Here is a 12773-nt window from a genome sequence, read left to right as displayed (position 1 = left end):
TATTATCACTTCTAGTAGCCAAGTCAGTGAATAACAAAAAAGGTTTAATGTGCAATTTAAATATGGCATATAAGCAATTTAAGCATTAACTAAAGCTCTGCCAAAGTAGAATCTTCTCATTAAACGAGACACAGACCTTTTTTTATATCTCCCAAATATATTTTCATTTGAATTCTTTGTTTTGGCATTTGTATATATATCTACTGACTCTGAAAAAGCCTTTTATGATTTGCTTTAATAATTTAATAGTAATCACGCCTATTAAAATAATGGATCCCTACCTCACACTCATGCCAAAACAAGTTTAAGAGAGATTAGTAATTTAGAAAGAATATACAGGTGGGTATTTTTGTGATTCCTGGGAGGGAAATGACTTCTAAGCACAAAAAATAAAATAAAGAAAATTCATATAGAGAAAGATCAACATCTTTAACTACAAATACACCGACTTTGATACATCTAAAAAGCAGAGGGAAAATAGGAGATGAAGAAAGAAATCTCGCTCTAAACAAAATTCAAAAGCAAATGACTAACATAATACAATAAAAAAAGCAAATGACTAGGGATAGATAGTTACAACAATTACAATAGTGAAAGACTTTATATACTGCATATGTGAAAGGTTATCATAGACCGACAAAAATGACTGGCAAAGAATATAAATAGAAAATGTGTTTGGGGCGCCTGGGTGGCTCAGTGGGTTAAAGCCTCTGCCTTCGGCTCGGGTCATGGTCTCAGTGTCCTGGGATCGGGCCTCACATCGGGCTCTCTGCTCAGCGGGGAGCCTGCTTCCTCCTCTCTCTGCCTGCCTCTCTGCCTACTTGTGATCTCTCTCTGTCAAAATAAATAAATAAAATCTTAAAAAAAGAGAGAAAATGTGTTTAAAATAATGAAGTAGACTTTCCTTGGAGGGGGCAAGAGAAGATGGCAGTGGAGTAGGAGGACCCTAGGCTTGCCTCATCCCACAAATACAAGTAGGTAACTATCAGATCATCATAGATTCACCCAAAATTGACCTGAAGACTGACAGAACAAACTCCACATCCAAAAGCAGAGAAGAGGCCACAAAAGAAGGTAGAAAGTGTGGAGATGCAACTTGGAAGAGAAACAGATCATGGTCGCTGTGCTGGAAAGGAGGGGTGATGGCAGAGAAGAGTGAGACAGACTAGCACAGAGGGGACCAGATAGGAATAAGAATCCCGAGAGCAATTGACTTGGAAAGAGATAGGGGCCAAATTTCCTGAGTTTTGCAACTAGTGCAGCTTAAAGCCTAGAGCTTTAAAGGTCGATGGGAGTGGATGGAAGAGTCTCAAGGGCACTGGGTTGATCTTGGAGAGAAGGCATGGCAAAAAGCCCAGGGACATACAGCATGGGAATAGCTGCGGTACACAGTGTGGAAGTTAGTTGCTCATTTCAGAGCACACCCCAGAGACACCCCTAGGGGAACAAAAGAGCTGCCTGATACCATTTCCCATGCCACTCAGCATAAGCACAGTGTCACCTGTGGGAACCAGTGCAGCATCAATACTTGCTACCTAACTTGCTTACAGCAAGCCCAGCTCCCTCCCTCCATACACCCCACATACTGGTGGAACTACCCTTCCCAGTAACACTTGCTTCAGACCCAGCACAGTAGGTCCCTTGCCCCAGAAGACAGATGCAAACTTTTGTCCACACCATGTCTCCTGGCCTGGGAGTTTTGCGGGGCCTTGGTTTTAGTGGTGGTGATGACAGGTGTCATTTAACAAGCATATCAGAGGGTGCCCAGGTGGCTCAGTTGGTTAAGCCACAGCCTTCGGCTCAGGTCATGTTCCCAGATTCCCAGGATCAAGTCCCGCATCAGGCTCCCAGCTCTGGGAAGTCTGCTTCTCCCTCTGACCTTCTCCTCTCTCATGCTCTCTCTCACTCTCCCTCAAATGGATAAATATAATCTTAAAAAAAAAAAACAAAAAACAACAAGCAGATCAGAACACACCTAGTTAAAATATGCCACAATCACTCGAAGGACCAAACATTGCCCACAACAGGCAAAGAGAGCCTCGGCAGACAACTGGCCTGTACTACAAAGTGGCCAGGATACAACAGCAGAGTGCACACATTTGGAAATACTCTTGGAAGCACCAGGCCCTGGGAAACAGAGGACACTATAATGCAGAGCATTATAAGATCTCTTCTCCATAAAGCCATTACCCTCAAGAATAGGAGATATAATTGACATTCCTAACAAGCAGAAATAGGCACAGAGACAGATAAAATGAGAAGACGGAATAATTCATCCCAAATGCAAGAATAGGAAAAGGTCATAGCCAGAGATCTAAAGAAAACAGATATAAGGTATATGCCTGATAGAGAATTTAAAGCAATGAGCATAAGGATACTCAGTGGACATGAGAAAAGAATGGACAGTATCAGTGAGACCATCAACACAGAGATGAGGAGTAATGTAGCAGAGATCAAAGGCTCAATAAACAAAATGAGAAATAAGCTTGACAGAATGGACAGCAGGCTGGACCTAGAAAACAGAGTAATGGAAAGTGATAAAACTGAACAACAGAGAAAAAAGAATTATGCAAAATGAGAACAGACTGAGAGAACTCAGTGACTCCATCAAACATAATAACATTCACATTATAGGGGTCCCAGAAAAAGAGAAAAAAAGGCAGAGAATTTATCTGAAGGAATAATAGCTGAAAATTTCCCTACTCTGGGGGAAGGAAACAGATTCACAGATCCATGAGGAACAGAGGATCCTGAACAAAATCAACAAAAGCAGATCTACACCAAGACATATTATAATTAAAATGGCAAAATATAGTGATAAAGAAAGACTATTAAAAGCAGCAAGACCAAAGAAGACAGTTACATACAAAGGAAACCCACAGATTTTTCAGCAGAAACTTTCCAAGACAGAAAGGAGTGACATGATATCTTCAATGTACTGAATGGGGAAAATCTACAGTCCGGAATGCTCTATCCAGCAAGACTACCATTCAGATTTGTGTTCCTTCAGAATAGGAAAATAAAGAGTTTCCCAGGCCAACAAAGAATAAAGGAGCTCAAGATCACTAAACTAGCCCCTGCAAGAAATATTAAAAAGGATTCTCTGAGTGGAAATGAAAGACCAAAAATGACAGTATAAAGGTAGGAAACACAAAGTGTTAAAAATGAGTATTTCTGTAAAAAAATCAGTCAAGGAGCTTACAAAATAAAAGTCTGTAAAATAGGACACCATATTTTACATGGGAAGGAGAAGAATTAAGAATAGGTTCAAACTTAAATGACCATGAACTTAATATAGACTGCTATATCCAGAAGAGGTTATATAGAAACCTAATGGCAACACAAATCAAAAACCATTAATAAATATGCGAAGAATAAAGAGAAAGAAATCCAAATGTATCACCAGAGAAAAGAAAACCAGCAAAGCATTAAAGAAAGACAAGAAATGATCAGAGAAAATCTTCAGAAATAACAAACAAAAAACAAACAAAACCAAGTGATAAAATGGCAATAAATACATATCTGGTTAAGAATTACCTTGATTATAAATGAACTAAATGCTCCAATCAAAAGACACAGTGTGAAAGAATGGATAAAAAAAAACAAGACCTATTTATATGTTGCCTACAAGAGACTCATTTTAGACCTAAAGATACTTGCAAAATGAAAAAGACGAGATGAAGAAATATTTACCATGCACATGGATGTCAAAACAAAGCAAGAATACCAATACTTATATTGGACAAAACAGACTTTAAAACAAAGGCTGAAATAAGAGACAAAGAGGAAGACTACATAGTAATATAGGGGACAATCCAACAAGAAGATCTAACAATTATAAATATTTATGCACCCAACACAGGAATACCCAAATATATAAGGCATTAATAACAAACATAAAGGAACTAATTGATGATAAATAATTGATGACAATAATAGGAGGGGACTTTAACACCCCACTTACATCAATGGACAGATCACCTAAACAGAAAATCAACAAGGAAACAATGGCTTTGAATGACATACTGGACCAGATGGATTTAACAGATATTCATAATACTCTATCCTAAAACAGCATAATACACATTCTTTTCAAAGGCACATGGAACATTCTCCAGAATAGGTCACATATTTGGCCACAAAACAAGCCTCAACAAGCTCAAGATGATCGAAGTCATACCATGCGTCTTTTCTGACCACAATGCTGTGAAACTTAAAGTCAACCACAAGGAAAACTCTGGAAAGACCACAAATACATGGAGGTTAAAGAACATACTAGTAAACAATGAATAGATCAGCCAGGAAATTAAAGAAGAAATAAAAATGTACATGGAAGCAAATGAAAACGAAAATGCAATGGTTTAAAATCCGTGGTATGCAGGAAAAGTGGTTCTAAGAGGGAAGTATAGAACAACATAGGCGTACCTTAATAAGCAAAAAAAGTCTCAAACAACATAGCCCTTACACCTGAAGGAGCTAGAAAAAGGAAAACAAACAAAACCTAAAATCAGCAGAAGGAAGGAAATAATCAAGATTAAACCAGAAATAAAGGATATAGAAGCAAAAACAGAACAAATTAATGAAACCAGGAGCTGGTTCTTTGAAAAAAAAACTCAATAAAATTGATAAACTGCTAGCGAGATTCATCAAGAAAAATGGAAAAAGGACTCAAATAAAATCACAAATGAGAAAGAAGAAGTAACAACCAATCCCACAGAAATATGAACAATTGTAGAAGAGTATTATGAGGAACACCTGGGTGGCTCAGTCAGTTAAGCATCCAACTTGGTCTCAGGTCCATGATCTCAGGGTCCTGGCATGGAGCCTCAAGTCAGGCTCTGCACTCATTGTCCCTCTGTCCCATCTCTCTCTCAAATAATAAAATCTTTAAAAAAAAAGAAAGAATATTTTGAAAAACTATGTCAATAAATTGGACAATCTAGAAGGAATGGATAAATTCCTAGAAACCAAAACTGAAACAGGAAGAAACAGAAAATTTAAACAGACCCATAATTAGCAAAGAAATTGAATCAGTAATCAAAAAAGTCCCAACAAACGCAAGTTTAGGATCAGATGGCTTCACAAGTGAATGCTATCAAACATTTAAAGTAATACCTATACTTCTCAAATTACTCAAAAAACAAAACAAAACAAACAAACAAAAAAACAGAAAAGGAAGGAAAGCTTCAAAATCCATTCTATGAGGCCAGCATTACCCTGATACCAAAATCAGATACAGACACCACAAAAAAGGACAATTATACAGGTCAGTATCTCTGATGAACACTGATGCAAAAATCTTCAACAAAATATTGGCAAACCAAAACCAACAATACATTACAAATATTCCCTGTAATCAAGTGGGATTTATTCCTGGGCTGCAAGGTGGTTCAGTAATTGCAAATCAATCAACATGATATATCACCTCAATAAAGCAAAGGTAAGAACCACATGATCCTTTCAGTAGATGCAGAAAAAGCATGTGATAAAATACAATATCCATTCATGATAAAAACCCTCAAAAAAACAAGTTTAGAGGAAACATACCCCAACAAAATGAAGGCCATATATGAAAAACCCATAGCTAACATCATCCTCAATGGGGAAAAAACAAAAGACTTTCCCCTAGGGTCAGGAATAAGACAAGGATGTCCACCCCCATCACTTTTGTTCAAAATGTAGTGGAAGTCTGAGCCACAATCAGTAAACAAAAAGAAATAAAAGGCTCCTGAACTGGTAAGGAAGAAGAACTTTCACTATTTGCAGATGGCATGATACTCTACATAGAAAACCTGAAAGACTACCATAAAACTGCTAGACTGATAAATTCATTAAAGTTATAGGATACAAAATCAATGTAGAGAAATCTACTTCATTTTTCTATGCCAATAATAAAGCAGTACAAAGAGAAATTAAGAAAACAATCTCATTTACGGTTGCACCAAAAATAATAAAATACCAAAGAATAAACCTAACCAAATAAATTAAAGACCTAAATTGAAGACACAAAGAAATGGAAAGATATTCCATGCTCATGGGTTGGAAGAAGAGATATTGTTAAAATGTCTCTACTCCCCAAAGCTATCTATACATTTAATGCAATCCCTATAAAAATATCAACAGCATTTTTTTAGAGCTAGGACAAACAATCCCAAAATTTGTATGGAACCACAAAAGACCCCAAATACCCAAAGAAAAGCAAAGCTGGAAGAATCACAATTCTGAACATCAGGTTTTATTACAAAGCTATAGTAATTAAAACAGTATGGTACTGGCATTAAAAACAAACACACAGATCAGTGGAATAGATAGAAAATCCAGAAATACACCCACAATTATATGGTCAACTAATCTTCGACAAAGCAGGAAAGAACAGCCAATGGGAAAAAGACAGTCTCTTCAATAAATGGTGTTGGGAAAACAGGGCAACAACATGCCAAAGAATGAAACTAGACCACTTTCTTACACCATACGCAAAAATTAATTCACAGTGGATTAAAGACCTAAATGTGAGACCTGAAACCACAAATATTCTAGAAGACAGCACAGGCAATAATTTCTCTGACACTGGCCATAGTAACTTTTTTCTAGATATGTCCCCTGAGGCAAGGGAAACAAAAATAACTATAAACTACCGGGACTACAGCAAAATAAAAAGCTTCTGCACAGCGAAGGAAACAATCAACAAAATGAAAAGACAATCCATGGAATGGGAGAAAATATTTGCAAATGACATATTTGATAAAGGGTTAGTATCTAAAATATAGATGTAATTTATAAAACTCAACAACCCCCCAAAATAAACCAGTTATAAATGGGCAGAAGATATGAATAGACAGTTCTCCAAAGAAGACATACAGTTGGCCAACAGACACTTGAAAAGATGCTCATCATCCCTGATTATTAGGAAAAAGCAAATAAAAAACTATAATGAAGTATGACCTCCCACCAGTCAGAATGGTTAAAATCAAAAACACAAGAAACAACAAGTGCTGGCAAGGATGTAGAGAAAAAATAACACTTGGTGGGAATGCAAATTGGTACAGCCACTGTGGAAAACAGTATAGAGATTCCTCAAAAATTTAAAAAGAGAACTACCCCAAGATCCAGCAATTGTACTACTGGGTATTTGCCCAAAGAATACAAAAACACGGGGCGCCTGGGTGGCTCAGTGGATTAAGCCACTGCCTTCAGCTCAGGTCATGATCTCAGGGTCCTGGGATCGAGCCCCACGTCGGGCTCTCTGCTCCGCAGGGAGCCTGCTTCCTCCTCTCTCTCTGCCTAGTTGTGATTTCTCTCTGTTAAATAAATAAAATATTAAAAAAAAAAGACTCCTCCTCTTAAAAAAAAAAAAAAAAGAATACAAAAACACTAATTCAAAGGGATACATATACACCTCTGTTTATACCGGCATTATCTCCAAAGCCTAGATGAGGCAACAGCCCAAGTGTCCATCTGCTGATGAATGGATAAAGAAGATGTCATGTATGTGTGTGTATACACACACACACACACACACACACATATACTGGAATATTATTCAGCTATAAAAAGCAACAAAATCTTACTATTTGCAATGACAAGGATGGAACTAGAGAGTATTATGCTAAGTGCAATAAGTCTGTCAGAGAAAGGCAAATACTGTATGATTTCACTCCTATGTGGAATTTTAAGAAACAAAGCAAATGAGCAAGGGGGAAAAAAGAGATGAACCAAGCAAAAGACTCCTAAGTATAGGGAACAAATTGATGGTAGCTGGGTGAGAGGACAGGTGAAGTAGGTGATGAGGATGAAGGAATGCATTTACTGTGAATAACACCAGGTGATTAAATAAAAAATTAAGAAAAAAAATAAAACAAAAAGGAGAAAAAATCAAGTAAGAAACAAGCAATTAGATTAAGTTTTCACTTACTAAAATGGAAGGTTTTTTTTTTCTCTTTTTTTTTATTTGACAGATAGAGATCACAAGTAGGCAGAGAGGCAGGCAGAGAGAGAGAGGAGGAAGCAGGCCCCTTGCTGAGCAGAGAGCCCGATGTGGGGCTCAATCCCAAGACCCTGAGATCATGACCTGAGCCGAAGGCAGAGGCTTCAACCCACTGAGCCACCCAGGTGCCCCACTAAAATGGAAGGTTTTTTAAAAAAAATTAATACTCAGAAGTGAAGAAGGTATGAAAGAGAATCACTATAGATGGGAATTTAATGTGCAAAGCCTTTATGGAAGAAAATGCATCAACAGTGGTCCAAAGCTATAAAAATGTTCCCCCCTTTGTGGTGCCTGGGTGGCTCAGTCAGTTATGTATCTGCCTTTGGCTCAGGTAGTGATCCCAGGGTCCTAGGATGGAGTCCCACATTGGGCTCTCTGCTCAGCAGGGAGTCCGCTTCGCCCTCTCACTCTCCCTCTGTGCTCTTCCTCTCTCTCAAATAAGTAAATAAAATCTTAAAAAATAATAAAAAAACTGTTCCCCCTTTTGACACAGCTTTTTTTTAGAGAGTTACTCAAATGGGCATTAAGGAGGGCACGTGACGTGATGAGCATTGGGGGTTTATATGCAACTGATGAATTATTAAACACTATACCTGAAACTAATGATGTGCTGTGTTGGCTAACTTTAATAAAAACAATTTACTCAAAAAGAAGTTCGCAATGTGAGAAGATTATGTGTAACTACAGTTATCATAGTGAAAAACTGGAAACAGCCCAAATTTTCAACCACAGGGGAGTTCTTATTTAGGGTATACCCATATAACAGATGATTCTAGAACCATTAAAAACCATATGATTGGAAAACAATTGAATTCAAGGCAACAAATTTGCAACATAACATAAAATAAAAATAAAAACCATTTGTATAGCTTAACCGTACATGAAATAAAATTTTAAAAATGAAATTTTTAAATAAAATTCAAAACAAGATCTTTAAAAATGAAAATTTCACTACATGGTAAAGTGGTGACAATTATCATCTCAAGTTATTTGTATTATTTTCCTGTGGTTTTCCTTATTCCCCAGACTTTACTTTAAAAATCTTTTTCTGGGGGTGCCTGGGTGGCTCAGTGGGTTAAAACCTCTGCCTTCAGCTCAGGTCATAATCTAGGGCTCTCTGCTCAGCGGGGAGCCTGCCTCCCTCCCTCTCTGTCTCTGCCTGCCTCTCTGCCTACTTGTGATCTCTGCCTGTCAAATAAATTTAAAAAAACAAAATAAAACAAAACAAAAAATCTATTTCAGGGGCGGCTGGGTGGCTCAGTCAGTTAAAGCATTCAACTCTTCATTTCAACTCCGGTCATGATCTCCGCGTTGCGAGATTTACGTCAGGCTCCGTGCTGGGTATGGAACATGTGTAAGATTCTCTCTTTCCCTCTCACTCTGCTCCTCTCCCCTTTTTTCCTCTTTCTCTCCCTCTCTCCCTCTCTTTCTCTTCCTCTGGCTCTCCTCTTTTAAAAACAAAAACAAAAAAATCTATTTCTTTTTTTTTTTTTTTAAAAGATTTTATTTATTTACTTGACAGAAAGAGATCACAAGCAGACAGAGAGGCAGGCAGAGAGAGAGGGAAGCAGGCTCGCTGCTGAGCAGAGAGCCCGATGCGGGACTCGATCCCAGGACCCTGAGATCATGACCTGAGCCGAAGGCAGCGGCTTAACCCACTGAGCCACCCAGGCGCCCCCAAAAAAATCTATTTCTAAAGTTACCAGGAAAAAAAAGAACTTCCCAAATATTTGCTGAAACGCAGCAATGCCTAAATTACTATTCTCAGAGGACGATACATACAAATTAGAGAACACAAATCATGTATGTATACATAGGAATAGGCAATTTTAAAATAATGCAAATGTGCTAGGTATTTAACAAATATTATCTACTAAGTTTCAGAGCATCCCTCAAATGTTGGTATCATCATCCGCATTTTGCAAATGAAGAGACCAGCAACTCATCCAAGGCAAACAGTAGTGAGTGGTAAAGCCATGACTGCAACACAAATTTGAGTAGCTCAAAAACGCCTCTGACTTCAAAAGCAAACTGTCGGGCGCCTGGGTGGCTCAGTGGGTTAAGCCGCTGCCTTCGGCTCAGGTCATGATCTCGGAGTCCTGGGATCGAGTCCCGCATAGGGCTCTCTGCTCAGCAGCGAGCCTGCTTCCCTCTCTCTCTGCCTGCCTCTCTGTCTGCTTGTGATCTCTCTCTGTCAATTAAATAAATAAAAAAATCTTAAAAAAAAAAAAAAGGCAAACTGTCTACCACCGTGTACTCATCTCTGGTGAAAGCAATCAGAGAAGACACAAATCGCTGCGAGCTCCCATGGGCGGTTCATCAGCCATCCGACAGTCAAGGTCAGGGCACATCTCCAGCTTCTTCCCAGGAGGAGGAGAGAACAGATTGGAAATCTGTGTGGGTGTCTGACAAGGGGAATAGGGCAGTGGAAGAACCTCCCAGTCCTTAAAAAAACCACCGGGAAGTGTCAGATTCTTTGTAAAGAGAGGCCGGTTCTGCAAGGGGTGAAAGCAATGAAATCAAGGTGGAAAATGATGGCTAGTCCAACTTGCCTCCAGAAGCCACACAGAGATTGAGGTGAAGAGGTTCTAGGCAGTTAGCCACACAGGGCTGGCACGAGCCCAGCTGCTGGGACCCAGAAGGGGATCTGAAATAAACTAAGGTTTGCAGCTGTTGCCTTTAGCCTTTTCCATCTGCACCTCCCGGCGGGCGGGGGGCTTTGGGGTGCAGGAACACAGAATTGTGATGGATTACCCTGGCTCATGTCAAGCTCATTCTGGTCAGGAGAGGGAGTCATGAGGAACATGCTAACAACATACAGTAAGCATTCCATCAGAAGATCAGGATTAGGCAGAGGAGGGCAGAAGAAATGCAGAATATGCTGCAACCCAGCAAGAGAGACCACTGTCAAGGGATCAAATGATTTCAGGGCCTACCCACAAAATGCAGAGCAGCTGGAGAAAGTCAGAAGAGTGAAAGGCTCAGCTCAGGGTGAGCCACACTGGTTTTTCCCCCAAGACCTGCCTTAGACCCACAGTGGGAGAGCCGGCATGCTTGGAGAAGTTTCCTCTTCCTCCCCATATCCCACACAGCTCAGTCCACCCAGCCTTGCCAACTTCAGCTACAGAGACCAGCGTCCTTTTCTCTCCAGCTAAGCAAGCAGGCTAGGCAGGCCCCGCAAAGTCCTGTCTCTCAAGCACAGACACACACAGAGACTGTAGCTGCTGCCATGCTGCAGAAATTTCTTTCCAGGTGGTCCTCATTAGGTTGGTTTTGTTTGGAAGATGTCTTGAGCTTGCATAACTTAGAAGCCTGAGAAGGAATGCATTCTACCAAGAGAAGGCAGGCTTCATTAACAAGCCCTGCCCCTCCTCTTTCAAACACATCTCAGCCATCACTGTGGCTTCAAGCCAAGACCCACTCTTGACTCTGAGAAGCAAACTGAGGGCTGCAGAAGGTGTGTGGGCGGGGTTGGGGGATGGGGTAGCCGGTGATGGGCACTGAGGAGGGAACACAACATGATGAGCACTGGGTGTTGTACGCAACTAATGAATCACTCAATACCGCATGCTGGCTAACTAAATTTAAATAAATAAATGTAAAAACATGAAAAAAATGGTGTACTATATATTGGTTAATTGAATTTAAAGAAATAAATATAAAAAACAAACAAACAAAACCCAAAAAAACTGGCGGCTGGCTGTGGTTAAGCCTGCTCTTCTTCCAGCTCTTCTCCCATGTGCAGAGACAGGCAGATTCTTAGATCACCTGTGTCCCACATGGGAGATTCAGAATTGAGTGAAGGGATGAAGGTGGGTTGCGCTCTGGCATGCTCTAGCTCGAGGACCCTAACTTTGACGAGGCCTAAGCCTGTGATCCAGCTGTGCTCACTGGAATTCGACCTTGGCTTGGTGCCAAAGTGTGGGCTTGCCTGCTCTGCTGTGTGATCAGTACAATTATTTCTCTTAGGGGCATGGCAGAAAGGGACGGCTGGTTAAGAGCAACATGGTGTTAGGGGCACCTCGCTGGCTCAGCTGAAGGAGCACGTGGCTCTTGATCTCGGGGTAGTGGATTCAAGCTCCACACCGCGTGGAGAGATCCTTTAAATAAATAAAACTTAAAAAAAAAAAAAGAGCAAAACAGTGTTAAAGATCCTGTTCATTAGCCATTTTTCTCTAAAACTGGTCATCTATTCAACTTAACTCACAGTTCTGAGAGAGGTTCCAAATGCCCTCTGTAATGCTTCTGTAGTTAAGGGGAGAAGAGGGTCAGTTCCCCAGGTATCTTACATCTCAGAGCTCTGGCTGTGGCTACAGAGAGAGTTAAAAGACAAATTTATAAATGAGGAGGAAGGTTTACACAAGAATTTCCTGGTGTGAAACAAGATCCTTTGCAGGTCATTGGAAATGGCTTACCATTGCTTATGGGGTTTTGGTTAGGGTATCAAGGTAAAATGTAAAAGAAGTCCCTCTAAGAGGAAGACTGTAGACATTTACAGCTTCCATTCATTAGGCTCTTACACGCCACAGTCCACCTTTCTCTGTTATCTTATTTAAACCTCAAAAAAAGACAATTTTATAGGTGAGCAAACATGCATAGACAGAAGGTAAAGTAACTTATCTAAGGTAAAACTAAGTGGCATAGGCAGAATCCAAATCTAGGTGTTTCTTTTGAAAGCTTATGTTCTTAGCCATTGGGAATACTGCCACATAAAGCCATTCCCTGTGGATTCATTAAATGGCTTATATACATTCTCTATATTAGAATCAGCAAACTAAAGCCAGTGCTA

At 39.8% G+C, this 12773-nt stretch overlaps 1 protein-coding gene across 9 annotated transcripts in view; it reads right to left on the bottom strand.

The window, feature by feature from the left end:
• The window catches only part of TLN2 (talin 2), a 424186-nt gene that overhangs the window by 159473 nt on the left and 251940 nt on the right, over nt 1-12773 (bottom strand). The gene's annotated exons all lie outside the window — the stretch shown is intronic.

Source organism: Meles meles, chromosome 6 (assembly GCF_922984935.1).
Source record: "Meles meles chromosome 6, mMelMel3.1 paternal haplotype, whole genome shotgun sequence".
Taxonomy (NCBI): Eukaryota; Metazoa; Chordata; class Mammalia; order Carnivora; family Mustelidae; genus Meles; species Meles meles.
Note: the sequence above shows the minus strand (reverse complement) of the source record. Positions and strands in the feature narration are given on the sequence as shown.